The following is an 18398-nucleotide window of genomic DNA, read 5'->3' on the forward strand; positions in this document are numbered from 1 at the left end:
CTCATGGAACTATTGAGTGTGGGAACTTAGATCTTCTAAACAAACTTCATCTGGGTTATCAATCAGAAGCTAGTCAGGAGGCCTGGCCCTGGGGCATTCTGAACACATTGCCCAGACTTTACACACAGGCAGCACTGGGTATGAAAATAAAATGACAGTGTCGGAGTCCTTAGAGCCTGAGCTACCTCAGGCCTTGAGGGGAATCTCAGGAACACCCAGGTTGCAGCCACAAGCTTTCACCTTTCCCTCAGAGGGATTATGCTGATGAGATCTAGTCTCAAAAATGTTAACTCATGGTGCGGATGTAAACTGGTGCAACCGCTATGGAAAGCAGTATCGAAATTCCTCAAAAAACTAAAGATAGAATTACCATATGATCCAGCAAGGGCTTCCCTGGTGGCTCAGCAGTAAAGAATCTGCCTGGCAATGCAGGAGACATGGGTTCCATCCAACATGTCCATCACAACAGCTGGACACAACTTAGCGACTAAACAGCAGCAACAGCAATGATCCGACAATCACACTCCTGGGCATACATCCAAAGTGAAAGAAAGTGAAGTCACTCAGTTGTGTCTGACTCTGCGACCCCATGGACTGTAGCCTACCAGGCTTCTCCATCCATGGAGTTTTCCGGGCAAGAGTACTGGAGTACGTTGCCATATCCTTCCCCAAGGGATCTTCCTGACCCCGAGATTGAACCCGGGTCTCCTGCATTGCAGGCAGATGCTTTACCATCTAAGTCACCAGGGCATATATCCAAACGAAACTATAATTTGAAAAAATAGATGCACCTCTATGTTCATAGCAGCCCAATAGCCAAGACGTACTTCACAATAGCCCAGAAATGGAAACAACCTAAATATCCGTCAACAGAGAAATGGATAAAGACGATGGGGCACATATATACGGACTATCACTCAGCCATGAAAAGAATGAAATAATGCCAGCAACATGGCTGGACCTGTAGATCATCATACCAAGCAAAGTAGGTCAGAACGAGAAAGACAGATACATGTCACTTATACATGGATTCTAAGATATGCCACAAATGAACTTATTTACAAAACAGAAACAGACTCATAGACACAGAGAACAGACTTGTGATTGCTAAGGGGGAGGAGGGGAGGAGAAGGTTGGGTTAGGAGTTTGGGATTAGCAGATATAAACTATTATATATAGAATGAATAAACAATAAGATCCTATTGTGTAACATGGGGAACTATTTTAGATATCCTGTGATAGGGCTTCCCTGAAGGTCCAGTGGTTAAGAATCTGTCTTGCAATGCAAGGGACACTGGTTCAATCCCTGGTCTTGGAAGATCCTATATGCCGTGGGGGAGCTAAGCCTACACAACTACTGAGCCAGCATTCTAGAACCCTCCAGCCACAGCTACTGAGCCCACGAGCTGCAACTACTGAAGCCTCAGTGCCTAGAGCCTGTGCTCTGAAACAAGAGGAGCCACTGCAATGAGAAGCCTGCACACCGCAACAAAGAGTAGCTCCTGCTTGACTTCATGCAGCAACAAAGACCCACCACAGCCAAAATAAGTAAATAAATAAGTCGTTTAAAAAATGTCCTGTGATAAACCATAATGGAAAGAAAGATGAAAACCCCCCTTAGCTCAGTCCTCTGAACCTTCTCTGGTAAGGAGAGTCTGAAGGAAAACCTTCTCTTACCATGTGGCAGGTGGTAGATAAAACTAGCAAAAAAAAAAAAAAAAAAAACCAACCCTGCATGTGTTAGGGTGATGGGTAAATGAGAATTTTCTGTACTGTCTGTCCAATTTTGCTGTGAATCCAAAATTATTTTTTATTTTTATTTATTTGGCTGCATTAGGTCTTAGTTGCAGCATGTGAGATCTTGTTCCCTGACCAGGGATTGAACTTGGGTCTCCTGCATTGGGAGCTCAGAGTCTTAGCCACTAGACTACGAGAGAAGTCCCCAAAACTATTTTTCAAAATAAAGTCTATTTGGGACTTCTTTTGTGATCCAGTGGCTAAGATTTGACCTTCCTACTTGGGGAGTATAGATTCAATTCTTAGTCAGTGAGCTGGGATCCCATATGCTTGATGGCCAAAAAATCCAACAAATATAAAACAGAAGCAATATTGTAGCAAGTTTAGTAAAGACATAAAAAAAAAATAAAGTCTCAGTTCAGTTCAGTTCAGTTGCTCAGTCATGTCCGACTCTTTGCGACCCCATGAACCGCAGCACACCAGGCCTCCCTGTCCATCACCAACTGCCTGAGTCTATGCAAACCCATGTCCATTGAGTCAGTGATGCCATCCAACCATCTCATCCTCTGTCATTCCCTTCTCCTTCTGCCCTCAATCTTTCCCAGTATCAGGGTCCTTTCCAATGAGTCAGCTCTTTGCATCAGGTGGCCAAAGTATTGGAGTTTCAGCTTTAGCATCAGTCCTTTCAACGAACACCTAGGACTGATCTCCTTTAGGATGGACTGGTTGGATCTCCCTGCAGTCCAAGGGACTCTCAAGAGTCTTTTCCAACACCGCAGTTCAAAAGCATCAATTCTTTGGCGCTCAGCTTTCTTTATAGTCCAACTCTCACATCCATACATGACCACTGGAAAAACCATAGCCTTGACTAGATGGACCTTTTTTGGCAAAGTAATGTCTTTGCTTTTTAATATGTTGTTTAGGTTGGTCATAACTTTCCTTCAGCAATATGTGAACCGTGAACTTCCTGATGTTCAAGCTGGTTTTAGAAAAGGCAGAGGAACCAGAGATCAAATTGACAACATCTGAAGCAAGAGGGTTCCAGAAAACATCTATTTCTGCTTTATTGACTATGCCAAAGCCTTTGACTGTGTGGATCGCAATAAACTGTGGAAAATTCTGAAAGAGATGGGAATACCAGACCACCTGACCTGCCTCTTGAGAAATCTGTATGCAGGTAAGGAAGCAACAGTTAGAACTGGACATGGAACAACAGACTGGTTCCAAATAGGAAAAGGAGTGCATCAAGGCTGTATATTGTCACCCTGCTTATTTAACTTCTATGCAGAGTACATCATGAGAAACGCTGGACTGGAAGAAACACAAGCTGGAATCAAGATTGCCGGGAGAAATATCAATAACCTCAGATATGCAGATGACACCACCCTTATAGGAGAAAGTGAAGAGGAACTAAAAAGCCTCTTGATGAAAGTGAAAGAGGAGAGTAAAAAAGTTGGCTTAAAGCTCAACATTCAGAAAATGAAGACCATGGCATCTGGTCCCATCACTTCATGGGAAATAGATGGGGAAACAGTGGAAACAGTGTCAGACTTTATTTTTTTGGGCTCCAAAATCACTGCAGATGGTGACTGCAGCCATGAAATTAAAAGACGCTTACTCCTTGGAAGAAAAGTTATGACCAGCCTAGATAGCATATTCAAAAGCAGAGACATTACTTTGCTGACTAAGGTCCGTCTAGTCAAGGCTATGGTTTTTCCAGTGGTCATGTATGGATGTGAGAGTTGGACTGTGAAGAAGGCAGAGCACTGAAGAATTGATGCTTTTGAACTGTGGTGCTGGAGAAGACTCTTGAGAGTCCCTTGGACTGCAAGGAGATCCAACCAGTCCATTCTGAAGGAGATTAGCCCTGGGATTTCTCTGGAAGCAATGATGCTAAAGCTGACTGTGGCCACCTCATGCAAAGAGCTGACTCATTGGAAAAGACTCTGATGCTGGGAGGGATTGGGGGTAGGAGGAGAAGGGGACGATAGAGGATGAGATGGCTGGATGGCATCACTGACTCGATGGATGCGAGTCTGAGTGAACTCAGGTAGTTGGTGATGGACAGGGAGGCCTGGTGTGCTGGGATTCATGGGGTTGCAAAGAATTGGACACGACTGAGCGACTGAACTGAACTGAACTTTCCTTCCAGTGAGTAAGCGTCTTTTAATTTCATGGCTGCAATCACCGTCTGCAGTGATTTTGGAGCCCCCCCAAAATAAAAAGTCAGCCACTGTTTCCACTGTTTCCCCATCACTTCATGGATCCTGAATTCTGTGACCACTACTTTTGAGGGACAGAACTTGAAAAATGATTTAGCACTTAGAGAAGTGTTCTTAAGTGAGTTCCTATAATAACTATGGCAGGAACTTCTCTAGCAGTTCAGTGGTTAAGACTCTGGGCTAATAAATAAATAAGGCACACATTTATTAAGAGCTAAATATGTGACAGGCACTGTTTGATGCACTTTACATGTATTAACTTGTTTGCTCCTCACAGCACCCCATGAAGGAAGCACAAATACCGTCATCTGAATTTTATGGAAAAAAAAGTGGACACACAGAGGTGCAGAACTTGCCCAAGGTCACAAACCTGGGAAAGGAGGAGCCAGGATTCAAGTCCCAGGGGAATAGATGCCAAATCCCACTGCTCTCAATCATTCACTAAGGATACAGGATGATGAAAAGGACAGACTGAGTGGATCACTGACTGCCATAAGAGAATGAATAGAGCTCACTACCTGCTCTGACCTCTGGTGCCTTATATCTCTCTGAAGACCTCAGCAACTTGGTCACAAATCCTGCTGAGAGACCCCCAGGTGAGTTTAGAGTCAGTTCACCTTCAGTAAAGTGATGGCGCTTTAGTCATTCTGGAATGTGAGTGGGTGCACACCCTCTCCCTCATTCCCTTTATAACAAGGCACTCTCATGCTTTCAGAAATGCATCTCATAGCCACGTGCTAACCAATGGTTACCGCAAACCAAGCCATCCCAAATTCTCAATCCCAGCAGGCTACTAAACTTAAAGGCAAAACTGAGTCCATTCTCTTCCCCTAATTGGCCTCCCACAGAAAAGCTTTATAGAGGGAAATCGACAGAATATGGCAAGAGCCAAAGCTGAGCAGAGGAAACAGAAACCAGAGACCAATAAGAAAGCAGTCCTATTTGTTGCAAATAGTAATGGATCATTACTTAAACCAGCCAGAGCTGCAAAGGAAAAGATGGTCATGTCCTTTCCCTTGTTCTTCTCTGCCTGGGCTCATTCTGCACCTCCCTTGGAGCTTCAGTGACACAATTGTGCTTTAGAATTCCTGAACTGGATGGATATCCCTTTCTGGAACTCTTGGCTGAAGCTTTGTTCCTGACCTGTGTGGAAAAATCCATTTGCACAATGATAAGTCTATCTGCAATCTACTCCCAACAGCTGCTATCTGTGGCTCTAAACCAAGCTGGAAAAGTCTTCCCGGATCTTGGGAGCCACTTCATGCCTTTCAGAGCCTAACGAAACATCTCAATCTCCTTCAGCAAACACCAGCAGGAGCAAACCTGTTCCCCCAGCACACGTGCAGACATACGTATGGCCACCAAGCAGTACTATTTAAAGACACAACAACTGGAAAACTGTGGAACAGAACCAAGAGCACACACACACATGTGCACATACACATGAACACACACACATATCCAACTGGCCACAGGTCTAAAGCTCCTTTCCTGCAAGCACAAAGTTTTAAAATTTTTATTTTATTTTTAATTGGAGGATAATTGCTTTACAATATTGTGTTGGTTTCTGCCATACATTAACATGGGTCAGCCATAGGTATACATATGTCCCCTCCCTCTTGAACCTCCCTCCCACCTCCCACCCCATCCCACCCCTCTAGGTTGTCACAGAGTACTTGTTTGATCTCCCTGTATCATACAGCAAATTCCCACTGGCTATCTATTTTACATATGATGGTGTATATGTTTCCATGCTACTCTCTCCATTCATCCCGCCCTCTCCTCCCCACAAGTCTGTTCTCTGTTCTCTACGTTTGCATCTCTATTGCTAACCTGCAAATAAGTTCATCAGTATCATCTTTCTAGATTCCATATATATGTGTCAATATATGATATTTGTTTTTCTCTTTTGGACTTACTTCACTCTGTATAATAGGCTCTAGCTTATTATAGCCTCTAGTGAGATTAGAGGCCACCCCATTAGAACTGACTCTAATGTGCCCCTTTTTATGGCTGAGTAATAGTCCATTGTAAATATGTACCATAGCTTCTTTATCCATTTATCTATTGATGTACATCCAGATTGCTGGAGGCACAAACAATTAACAAGGATTAGAACTATGGGGGGGGGTGGTCCCTCACTATAATCCTTTGAGTTTTCCTTTCCCAAAATGAAAAGAATATAGAGGAATAAATAAATGTTGAGGTTAAAACACTTTTTTAGGTAGCATGACAACGGAATGAAAAATAGAGCATCAGTGAAAGATTTTTTTCTCTTCCTTCAACCTATATGTAAGTTCTCTCAAAGGCAGACCCAAAGATCTGGGGCTAACTTCAGGCTTGAAGGTTTATTTCTGTTCACATTTTAGGACTTCCACACCTTCAGAATAGGCAAGGGGCTTCAGGAATTCCTGACAGATTTTATGCAGCAGTTTTGGATCCAGTGCTGATTAGCCTTCAAAAGGATGAAACATGAGCCATTGCATGCTTGAATGGGTGAATAGGAAAAAGAAAGCTCCAGTTTTCCTTGTCCTAATCCTGAAATGTGTCAGAAAAAATTTAACATCGATACAAATACCACTGCCCATCTCTGGCTAAATCACCATTCCCATCTCACCCTGTGCTCTCTTTCTTCCAGCTCTATGATGCTTTGGTAGGGTGGCCCTGTCTGCCCTAGAATAGTTGCCTTTCAAGTCAGTCAAGTGTTCTATTCTTGGTAAAAGCACATGCCAATGCAAAAGCAGTTTCAGACTCATAGAATGTTAGAACTGGTTCTAATTCCATAGATGTGTTCCATCTAATTCCATAGATGTGTCAGTGAGTGGGGAACTAGTCTTGCCTGAATGCCTGCCTGCTCAGTGCCAGGTACTGTTAGTGTTTTGCTGTTGAAGTTTAGTCACTAACTCAAGTCCAAATCTTCTGCAACCCCTGGTGAGTAGCCCTCCAGGTTCCTTTGTCCATGGATTTCCCAGGCAAGAATACTTTTCGTTCTCCAGGGGATCTTCCTGACTCAGGGATGGAATCAGGACCTCCTGTGTTGGCAGGCAAATTCTTTATCACTGAGCTACCAGGGGAGCGCAGGGGATTGGGGAGTGGAGAGTTATTAAATCTTCTCATTAACTACTGTTCATTTCAGTTGCCAAAGCAAAAAATCTGGACCTAAGCCGAAAGGTTAAATGACTTGCTCAAGGCCATGTAACCTGCACATACCCACAGAGTTCTAGTTATGATTTAAAAGGCCACATTCTTCCAGGCTGCCTTCAACTGGGCGAGGGTCGTCTTAAGGACAGAAAGAACAGTGGGACAATAACTGAGATCCACACTGCCCCGCATGTCCCAATCACACTTCCCTAGCTAGAAGAGGCCAAAGACGGCTGCCTCCTCATCCTTTCCTCCCCTTGTGGCTTGGTGACTAACCTGCCTCCTTTCTCGTGGGACACGACCCCAAATTTTGCCCTGGTGTCCTGGACTACAGGTGAGTCCATTGGTCGGCCTGAAGCCTTCGGACCCAGCGTGCCTTCCTCCTCTCAAACCCAGACGACACTTGACTCTACCCCGCCCAGCAAACCAGCTTGTGGTCACAATTGCGTCCCTTTTTGCACCCCGCCTCAATCAGCATCATACAAGACCCACCTTTTAGCCCTCCTCTCTTTTCCCTGCCCCCTCCGCGCTGGCTTTATCCTATAGTTCCTTGGCCCATGGGCTAAAGACGTCAAAAATAACCAATTGTCTTGGAGTTCTTATCTAAGGGCTCCGCCTCCGCTCTGAGGAGCAGGTCCGCTGACCAATGGGCTGCCCTCCGAGTGCAATGAGAGCGCGGGGCTAGCAGAGCAGCCGCTGGGCTGTCCAATGAACAGGCGTGTTTCCGCGGCTAGGGGCGTGGCAGAAGCGGTCGTCAGGGGCGTGGCTGCAGTTGCTTGGGCGGGGCCGGTAGCGGCGGGAGCTGCACTGGCCAGGGGTTCCGGCTGCATTTCCATGACCGCCGGCGGCCGCCGCGGAGCTGCGGGAGCGCGACCGGGGGCGAGCTGGGCCGCTGTAGTCAACCAAGAGCAGGTAAAGCTACGGCCGAGCTAGCTCCGCGTTGCCGCGATCGAGCTCGCGATCAGTTGGGTCAAACCTCTGAGCCTCGAGATCCCTTGTCCTGGCTCGGCCCATCGCGCAGCTGCCTGAGAGCCCCGGATCCTCAGAGAGCCTGTTACCTGGCGCTGCGGGGGTCCCTAGGGCCGGTGGGGAGGGAGGCAGTCTGGATCACATAGGGTGGGATACGCCTTTCTGAAAGCCCTTTGTCCCTTGAAGCTTCAGATACCGAGGTTGGGGACATCCCCGACTGCGGCCTCCCTACCGGCCACTGGTCCATCAGTGCGCACTTGGGGGGGTCTGGCGAGGGGGCTCTGCCAGGCTTTGTGATGGAGATCTGGCATCCGCATCTGTAAGGAGAGGGCCGAGGAATCTGATTACAGCCCGAATATACGAAGGGTCTCTGCGTTTGGGGGCTCCTGGGGCACACTCCTGACTGATGGGTTCAAGTTGTAAGGAGGCAGCTTTTGACCCACTTGGAGGCGCACTTACTGAGCTCGGCTCCTTGCCAGGCACTGTTCTAGGCGCTTCGTGGTCTTTCCTCACAGTGAGAGCTGTCCAGCAGCACAGGCCCTGCTAGGCGGGGCAGCCGGCATCTCGACCTTGGAAGTGACCAGGCAGAGGCCAAGTGACAGCCACCTGCCAGGGATGCTTAGACCGGACTTGCAAGGGAGGACTGTGCCACCGACCTGTAAAGGCCCTTCTTCATGCATAGATGCACTCTGACTTTGAAGGCCTACCTCCAGAAGAATACTGCTGGGGGCTCACTAGTTTGAAAGAGGATGTTGAATTCATTCCTAATGAACTGGTGGTCTCACTCTCAAGAGTGGATGTTAGCAAAGAGAACAGACCATAGCCAGAAGATAAAGGTTTATTTAGACATCACGAAACTCCTTCCTTTGAACTCTCTTTATCTTCCTGATTCCTCTCTGGTCGCTTCAGCTCCAGTGTGTCAGTTTCACCTGCGTTCCAGTAATTGGATCCAAAGGCAGGCTCCAAGATCAGACTCCTGAGAGATGGTGGGTGGGAGGGACAGTAGATTTAGTAGAGTTAATGTGACCTGGCCCAGAGCTTTTTGAGGGCCATTTCACTGCAACCACACAAAGCAGAGTCCAGAAGAGACCATACAGCTTCCCTTTCACTATCCTCTTTCATTTGCCTGAATGGAGAGGACATAATAATCTTCTGAAGGTCAGGAGACAGAGGAGGAACCTTAATAGCAAGTGTGCTGCCTGTTTTAGGGTGAATTCGCCTTTGACTAACCCAGTCAGAAAGCAGACCGGTCCATACACTGCTGATTGTCAGCATGGACTTGTGGAATTTTAGAGCTGAAGACACCTTAGGTAGAGCTCATTTAATCAGCCTTCCCAATGCACAGGTGAGGGAATGAAAGCTTGGGGAGGTCTCAGGACTGACTGGTCATCACAGAACCATGACTAAAGGTTGATCTGTTGACCCTGGGTCTAGCACGTGCGTGACTTGTGTTTCACTCCTAGCTACTTTTCTCACTCTTCTGAGTTGAAATTCTAGGGGTGGGGTGCAGAGACGTTAAGGGCACAGATTTTGAGGCCAAGGTGCCTGGATTTGAACCCTAGCCTTGCTTTTTACTGGCTATCACCTTGGGCAAGTCACTTAACTTCTCTGTGCCCCTGTTTGTTGTTCGCTCGACTCTTTGTGACCCCACGAACCGTAGCATGCCAGGCTCCTCTGTCCACGGAATTTTCCAGGCAAGAATACTGGAGTGGGTTGTTGCCATTTCCTTTTCCAGGGGATTTTCTCAACCTAGGGATCGAACCCACATCTCCTGCATTGGCAGGTGATCCACCAGGGAAGCCCGTACCTCTGCTTGTTCACCTCTGAAACAAGAAAAATAATGGTACTTAGATTAGAGGTTATTTTGAGGTTTTGATATCAGAAGCAGTTAGAGCAGTGCCTGGCACACAATAAGCATTTTGGATTTGCTAAATATGGTCTTCTATTGTCTTTTTAATCCTTATTTCTTCATACTTACCCTCCAGTATTTTCTATCAGGCACTGATTTTTTCCTCTGCCTCCACTCACCCCGTTCATTAAACATATTCCAGATTTCATTGTACCACAGATGTCTGTGGGGTTTTCCAAGTCACATCACATTTTATTTCTTATTTATTGCTTATTTTTCTGTCTTTTATTGAATCAGGTAATTCATTGTCTCTGTTAGTCCTCTCCTTGTAATTATACTCTTTCTCAGACTCCAAATCTCGTTCTTGTTAAAAGAGGGAGAAAACCCCCCCAAAGTGATAAACAAAGTCCCTGATGATATCAGTCTCCACGGCATTCTTCCAAATATCTCTCCCCTCTGCTCGGCCCTTCGTCCCAGTTGTCAGTGTGATGCAGCGTGATTATAAATGGGTGAACATTTTTAGATTAAGATTTCATGAGCCACTGTATTAAGTGCTTTTTGGAAGTTCAGGGATCGTGTGTCAAATGCATTTAAGTAAGTTACTTAGTCATGGGAGCAGGGAGAGCACCAGCAGCGCCTGCCTTCCCTGGCAGAAGCACAAGTGTATGACTGATTCTTGCTGGTAATCTAGCTCTTTCGCTAATTTCACTGCGTTTTCCCTGTTCTTTTCTTGAGCTTGAAATAAACCAGATGGCACATGCAGTGGAATGGTTCTTTTCGTCTTGTGTTAGTTAGGGAAATCCCCTTTCTTTTTCTTTGCTTTCACCTTTACTTACTTTATCAGCTTCACAGGTCTGATAAATATCTACTCTCAATCTGCCAGCCAGTTCCCTTTTCATCGGAAGATAACCTGTCATCTTTATTTCTTGCAGGAATCTGGTCACTTTTGGTTTTTCCCTTCTCTGTTTTTACATGTTTTCTAGAATGAACCAAAGATGATCATTGTTCATTTATTGGCACCTTCCTTACAGTTGATTCTGAGTTTGGGTTTTTGTTTGAGTTATTTTGTTTAGGACATTCTGGACCTCAGCCATCTTAGAATAATTATTGTAATTTCTTTGTGTATTAATATAGGCCCTTTTCTCTCTTGCTTTCTTTTCTCATAACATCTGGGTGAAAGGGCTTCTCATTTGCTGTTGTTTCTTGTGTGTGTGTGTCTGAGTTTTTGGGTCACGTCCAACTCTGCGACCCCATGGGCTGAAGCCGTCCAGTCTCCTCTGCCCATGGATTGTCCAGGCAAGAATACTGGAGAGGGTTGCCATTCCCTTCTTCCATTTCCGCTTTTTTCTGGGAATCTCTGGCAGGGACCATGAAGGGTACAGTGGTTCCCTACCACCCTTGTCCCAAGCTCTTGTCCACACCTCAAAATAATTTCTTTGGTCCTAGGGAAGATTGTGGTGAAGTCTGTCTTATTCTTTGCCTGAAACCTGGCTCTTTGAAAAGCCCTAGGAGAGAGAGCCTTCTAATACAATGGAATTCGTGTGGCAGAATTTCTGCTACAACCTTCTGCTTACAGTCAGATTTTTTTTTTTTTTTTTGCAATGTGGGTTTTGAGTACTTTTGGACCAATTCAGGAGTATAGATGACTGGGGCAAGGGTGTCTCAGCCTTCCTGTATCATCTTGGGCTGTACTGTCCCTAGAAACAGAGCACAGGGTGTTCAGGCCACCTATTCTTGTGCTCCGGCATGAGGATTTCATAGCGGCTCTGCATGTTCTAGCCTTTTTGGCTGGTGCTTGACGTTTTTTAACCCACAAGCTGCTATTTCTGTACTGATACCCTGCAGGTGCTGACATCTCCCTTCAGGATCATTTTTCCTATCTGCACGTTTGTTTCTGTGGTCTTGGTTCCAAGGCATCAGGTTTTTGGATTATACATTTTCTATTTATAAAAGGGCTGGTGTGGACAGGCCACCAGACCTATTGTTACCCATGAGGCTGGCGCACTGGACCCGGCTGGGTGCAGAGCATATGACCCAAGGACCTGTTTTCTGATCTTTTGCAGTAGTTAAGTAACAGCCAGGTAAAGAGCTTATTAAAGAATTAGAACTGATACCCTTGGGTTTGCCTGGTTTCTGATTTTCTTTTGTTTCCTTTTAAGCGGAGGTTCATTAAGTTCAACAAACTGAGCATCTGGTGTGTGCCGGGAAGACAGCTGTCCAGATTAACAAGGGTGTTTGGTTTTGCTGCAGAAAGACTATTCTGGTGTTTTTTTTTATTATTATTATTTTAGATTTTTCAGTGTTTTTAATGCAAAAAAAAATTTAGTAGGTAACGCATCTACGTGATGAAAGAAAACATTCGAAAGGCACAAAAGTGAGGCAGGAACTACATCTCTGTCCGTCTCTGACTGCCGCCACCTGGTTTTATCCCTTAGAGGCACCACTGTTACTGGTTTTTTCATCCTCCAGAGGTGTTCCTGGCACAGCCAAGATATTTTATAACATCTATTAGCAAATCCATTATGATTATCTTTCCCTTTTACACAAATGGTAGCAGACGATATTTGGAACCCTGCCTTTTTCCACTTAGTGTTTCTTTCAGTACGGGAAGAGCTTCAGTATCCTTTTTCACAAAGGTGATCTATTTTAAATATTCAATTCTGTTTCCAAGGCTGCTAAGAACCATTCTTATTTAGGCAACAGCTTCACATGGAGATCCTAAGGCATTTCTGTGGATGTTTGAGGGCAAATATTTTTCTTCTCTATGTCCTATAACTCTGAGCCTTAGAGGAGGCTAGGTGAGGGGGAGGGCCTCTCCTGAAGGTCCTCCTATGAAGGGAGAGTGGGGAACACTGAAAAATGAGCATTGGGCCTTAGGCCCTTGGCCTGCCCCCTGGGCAGAATGTGCTGGAATCACCTGGGAAAGCTTGCTGTGCTTTATGTGGTCTCCAGGGAAAGTTCTGGGCCTTCCTGATCGGCCTTTCGGCATCTCTACCACATCTAATCCGTCTCCCACACCCCAGCCCCAGCTCTGTGTTCGCCTTAGGCATCAGAAGAGGAACCCTCCCTTCTTGACACAACTTCCTGTCTGGTCAGCTTTGTTAAGCCCCGGCCCTTCCTTTCTCTCACCCCAGGAAAAACCAGCCCTCACACCTGTGCCTCTGTGAAGCATCCTTCCCAAACAATATTTGGGAATATAATTTTTTTCTCTCCTCAGAAGTCTTTCCCATTCTCCATATCACTTTGTCATCTCCAAGGCCTCAGACTCACATGGCCTTGCTAGGCTTTTGCTGATTACTTTAAGAGAGTTTAGGGGGTCTTTGTGTTTGAATTTTCTCTGGCTGCAATTATGTTTTTATAACCACACTGATTTAAACATGGTCTTTGGTCCTTAGTGGCTTCCATCTTGCCTGCTGCTTTATTTTTCCCTTTTCTTTAAAATGTGCCTTAATCTTCATCTTGTTTTTATTTCCCTCCAAATCTAATTTAGAGTCACCTTGACCATGCTTTGAATCTTCATAATGTCAGTCAGCCAGTCTAACGGAGAATTGTTGCATTCTGGTCTTTGCTCCTTGCTAGGCGTCCACGTTCTCAATCAGTTGTGCCATAGCTGCTGTGTGATGTAATATGAGAGGGGGTGATGTTATCTGTCAGCTTCTGGAGGTAGAATAGTTAGAAGCTTTGAAAAACCACCCCATTTTGCATAGTCACTCTAGGCATGAATTTGTGTACCGTTTACTTAGTCATGTCAGTGACAGCAGTTAAAAAAAAATCAGGAAGTCCAACACAGGATTGCCAAATTTTGCTTTTCAAACAGGGAAATAAAAAAGCTCTGTACTCTTCCATCATCACCATCATTTAAGAAAAGACATTTTAACACCAAAAATGGGGGAGGGTCCACCTCCCAGAATAAAGAGCAGCCTTCTATTTTTTTTTTTATATGAAACTTTTAGTACTTTATTCATTTTCATAGTTTTACAGTATTAGTAAAAAAAAAAACAATGGCCATTATAAATAAGTATAAAATGGGAAGTTGATGAAAAAATAACCCCAAGTCTTCCTTGACTCCCACCCTCCCACCAAAACACTAGCTAGTATATGGCAAATATCCTTTTCACACATTATCTTTAGGCATATATTCACTTTGTAGTGGTGGATGGTTTAGTTGCTAAGTTGTGTCTGACTCTTGTGACCCCACGGACTGTAGCCTGCCAGGCTCCTCTGTACATGGTGTTTTCCAGGCAAGATTACTGGAGTGGGTTGCCATTTCCTTCTCCAAGGAGCAGCCTTCTAAACAGAACATATTTAGATTGATTAAAAAGGTGGAGGGCTTCTCTGGTGGCCTAGTGGATAAGAATCCGCCTGCCAGTGCAGCGGTGTGTGTTAGTTGCTCAGTTGTGTCCGACTCTTTGCGACCCCATGGACTGTAGCCCACCAGGCTCCTCTGTCCATGGGATTCTCCCGGTGAGAATACTGGAGTGGGTTGCCGTTTTCGCCTCCAGGGTATCTTCCCGACCTAGGGATAGAACCTGGGTCTCCTGCGCTGCAGGCAGATTCTTTACCGTCTGAGCCACCAGGAAAGCCAGTACAGGGGACACTGGTCAGTTGCTGGTCCCGGAAGATCCCAGATGTCGTGGGGCAGCTAAGCCCATGAGCCACAGTGAGAGAAGCCACCACAGTGAGAAGCCCAAGCTCCCCTCGAGAGTAGCCTGCGCACAGCAGTGAAGACCCAGTGTAGCCAAAAGTTTAAATACATAAATAATTGTTTGAAACAGTTTTGCTAATGGAAATTGAATCATGGCATTTGAGAGGGTCTGAAGTAGAGGATTCTATTCAAGGAAGGTTCCACTTTTTCAGTGTCCTTAAACAGCGCCAGCTTTTCTTCTGCTGGGAAACAAGGCCATTCGCTTAAGCTAACCTAGCTGTGGCATCATTTAGTGGAGTTTTGTGCCCAGTTTCTTTGAGGGGATACAGACCACACAGTGTCAATATGCGATGGTGCCGTCAGAGTGACGCGAGCTGACTCATGGGAGTCAGGGTACGTTCATGCCTTCCATATGTTCTCTGGTAGTTCACTGCTTCGGGCTCTGCGCTCCCACTGCCAAGGGCCTGGGTTCAATCCCTGGTTGGAGAACTAAGATCCTGTAAGCTGTGGCAAAAGAAAACAAAAACAAAAACACAGTAATAAAGTGCCATGTTATAGTTCTTAAGGATGAGGCGTGGGGGAAGCCAGGGTGGGACCTCCACAGCTTGGAATGAGGCCCTTTGATGTGATGTCTTTCAAAGCATATGCTTACACATATTAAATTCTTGATGTAATATGTCAGGGGGTGGCTCATATTGTTTCTGAGATGCAATGTGACTTTTTATTTGCGTCCCCATGGTACCCTCTGCTCTCCTCCAGCAGTCAGTACTGTGGCATTCCTTCTGGGTTACGGATATTTCCCAATCCAAGACCAAGGATATGTCCTTGATTTTCTTTGAGTTCTCCTTAAATTAAGAACACTTAGACTTTTAGAGTTCATGTTAATGATAATTGGTAATATTTTAAAGGTATGCCTGGATCACTGGGATGATCATATTATATTAGGGTCCAGCCAGGCCACCCTAGTGCCTCTTATTACTTTTTAAAAATTTTTTAAAATTTCTATTTTTATTTATTTATTTGGCTGTACCAGGTCTTAACTGGACTCTTAACCACTGGACCTGGAGAAGGAAATGGCAACCCACTCTAGTATTCTTGCCTGGAGAATCCTATGGGCAGAGGAGCCTGGCAGGCTGCAATCCATGGGGCCACAAGAGTCGGACACGACTTAGCAACTAAACAACCAAACAATCAAAATCAGCCACTGGACCACCGGGGAGGTCCCTCAGTGCCATTTGTGTGTAAATTTCTGATAAGTTAGAGCCAGGTTAACCTACTGTGAGAAAAACACAGAGACAAACTTAGTGGAGAAAAGATAGTGTCAGGTGAAGCCAAGTGTGCAAATGAAGGCTGACACAGGGGTTCCAGCAGAGGAAAGTAGTGTAGTCAAGTATAGTCAATCTGAATTATACTTTTTGGGTAATTTTATTTGTATTTATTTGTACATTCATTTTAGTCTCCATAATTGGAAAAGTGCTAAGGTAAATTTATGTCTGGTTTTATGTTTATATATTTTAAGAATAGTACAGGAAATAATAATTGAATAAAATAATTTAATGTAAAGACTTCCCTGGCGGTCCAGTGATTAAAACTCTGGGCTCCCAAGACAGAGGGTTCGAGTTCTATCCTTGGTCGAGGAACTAAGATTCCCACATGCTACTCAGTGTGTCCAATAAATAAATAAATTAGAGCTCCTTTCTTCTGGGGTCCCTGCATTTAAAAAAGAAAAAAAAGCAATTTAATATAAGAGTCGAATCAAAGGCAGGACTATTTTTTTTCCCATAGAGGGGGCCACGTGGCCCCTGAGTTTGAAATACCCCAGTGGAAATCTAACCTCATGACAGAGGTTTCCAGTCATGTTTGTGTCATGCATGGCTCCTTTCCATGTGCTTTTGTTGAACACTTTAGAAATACCCTTTAAGTCTGTTCCTTGCGTTGTTCACTTAACGAGGAGCAATGCATTTTAGCAAATCTCTGCATGTATTGTTTGGCATCCTGTTCACTTTTCTCCAGTATGTTCACTTTTGTCCAGCAGCTATGACATTACTGCTCTCAAAAAAGTCAGGAAAGCACAGTATTCCCAGGATGACGTGATTGCAGTGAAGTCTTTTTTTATTTTTGGCCACATCACAGAGCATGTGGGATCTTAGTTCCCCAACCGGGGATCAAACCCTCACCCCTCCCTTCAAAGCTCGGAGTCTTAACCACTGGATCTTCAGGGTCGTCCCTGCTCTGGCGTCTTTCAATAAACATTTACTGAACCCTCTCTTTGGTGGGCCTCTACCATCCAGGCTCCTCTCTGGGGAGGACACCCTCTGCCCCATTGTTGGCCTCTTGTTTGGCCCAGAGGTGGATTTCCATGAATGCTTGCTGAGCTTCCAGCTCCTCCCAGCTATAGCTTCTTGTGTGTCCTGGACTGTAGACTTCAGCTTCTCAGATTCCGAATCCCGCAGCTGCAATTCCCGTTTCTATTCTGATCGTGTAAATAAAGTGTTTGCTCACTTTTGTCAGTGACATTGAAAAATGTGCCCTTCTAAATAGTAAGATGATGGAAAATGCCAAGGAGATGATAGTCAAGCATACTTTTTTCCCAATTTAGAAAAGTCAGTCCCTTTCACTTGGTCTGTCATTAATGTCACCCATCACTCTATTTATTGCCTCTGCATAGAAAGCTGGATGTTACCCTGAAATTGCGAGAGAAATCTTGACTTTGCCACCACAGAGCCTGTGAGGGGAATGCAGATTTCCAGAAGGCCCTCTTTGAATGGGAGAGGACGTGCAGAGCTGCTGTCAGTGGAGCCAGAGGGATCAGGATGCATCCAGCTCAGTGAAAGCTCTCCAAGACAGACAGGTGGCTTGTTTCTCTGTATTCCTAGAGCCCTTCCCAGGCCTGGCCCAGGGTGGGTCTCCAGGCCTCAGACTCCTCCTCCCTGGCATTAGTAATAACTCACAGAACTGTCGTAAGCACCAAGTGAGGTAATGTCTGAGGACGCCCTCTGTAAACAATAAATTCCATCTAGGTCTCCACTGTCGACACCGGTGCACTTTGTGACTTGTTTGAGGATTAACCAATGTAATGTATTAATATTTAGCTCCCAAGCATTTGATTAACTGTAGAGATACACAAATAGGAATTTTGTTTTCATCTGGTTCTGCTCCTTCCTTTTGAAGAGACAGTGACTTGTTAGTTAGAATTAGCCAGAGAGCACTTACTGGATTTCAGAGTGAGGGTCTTCGACCCCTAATCTGTGAATCATAAACTTTATAAACTCTCTGGGGGAGCTGGTAGACAAGCTACTGGTCAGGAATGGGTATGGGAATGTGTAGAAGGTCTGTGATCTGCTCATCACCTGCATGAGATGGTTAAATTGGGGTTGCTGGTGATTGCTCACAGGCAAGTTCAGGACCTGGGCTAATCAAGCTTGAAGAGACCCACACTTTGGGCTCTGCGCTGGGACCCTCTAGTCCAGTTGGATAAATCGATTCCCTCTTTTGCCACAGCTGGTGGACACACCATTGCCAAGTCATCGTGTTTGCATCTAACGTTTTTGTGGTAACAGCAGGACACTCTATCAGCCCCATGTTAATGGGTTAGGAAACTGAGGTGCAAAGAGGTTAAGAAACTTGCCCAGAGTCATACAACCAGTTAGTGGTAGGACTGTGATTCTGGACAGATCTGTCTGCCCCCAAAGCCTGTCACCCTACTGTGAGCAGCCTCACTACCCCGCCACCCCTACACACCTATGGGAGCATCTCCATGAAGCAGAAATCTTTGTAACAAGACTTATTCTGACCTATTTACACAAACCTGTTCCAAATGTCACAGATGCTTAAG

General features: G+C 45.2%; 1 protein-coding gene across 1 annotated transcript in view; it reads left to right on the forward strand.

The window, feature by feature from the left end:
• Window positions 1-7664: 7664 nt before the first annotated feature.
• Window positions 7665-18398, forward strand: part of ABHD2 (abhydrolase domain containing 2, acylglycerol lipase) — a 110325-nt gene continuing 99591 nt past the window's right edge. Inside the window, exon 1 of the mRNA XM_069560285.1 lies at window positions 7665-8012. The gene's annotated coding sequence lies outside the window, so the exon portion shown is untranslated. The remainder of the gene's footprint in view (window positions 8013-18398) is intronic.

The sequence above is a fragment of the Ovis canadensis genome, chromosome 18 (assembly GCF_042477335.2).
Source record: "Ovis canadensis isolate MfBH-ARS-UI-01 breed Bighorn chromosome 18, ARS-UI_OviCan_v2, whole genome shotgun sequence".
Classification (NCBI taxonomy): domain Eukaryota; kingdom Metazoa; phylum Chordata; class Mammalia; order Artiodactyla; family Bovidae; genus Ovis; species Ovis canadensis.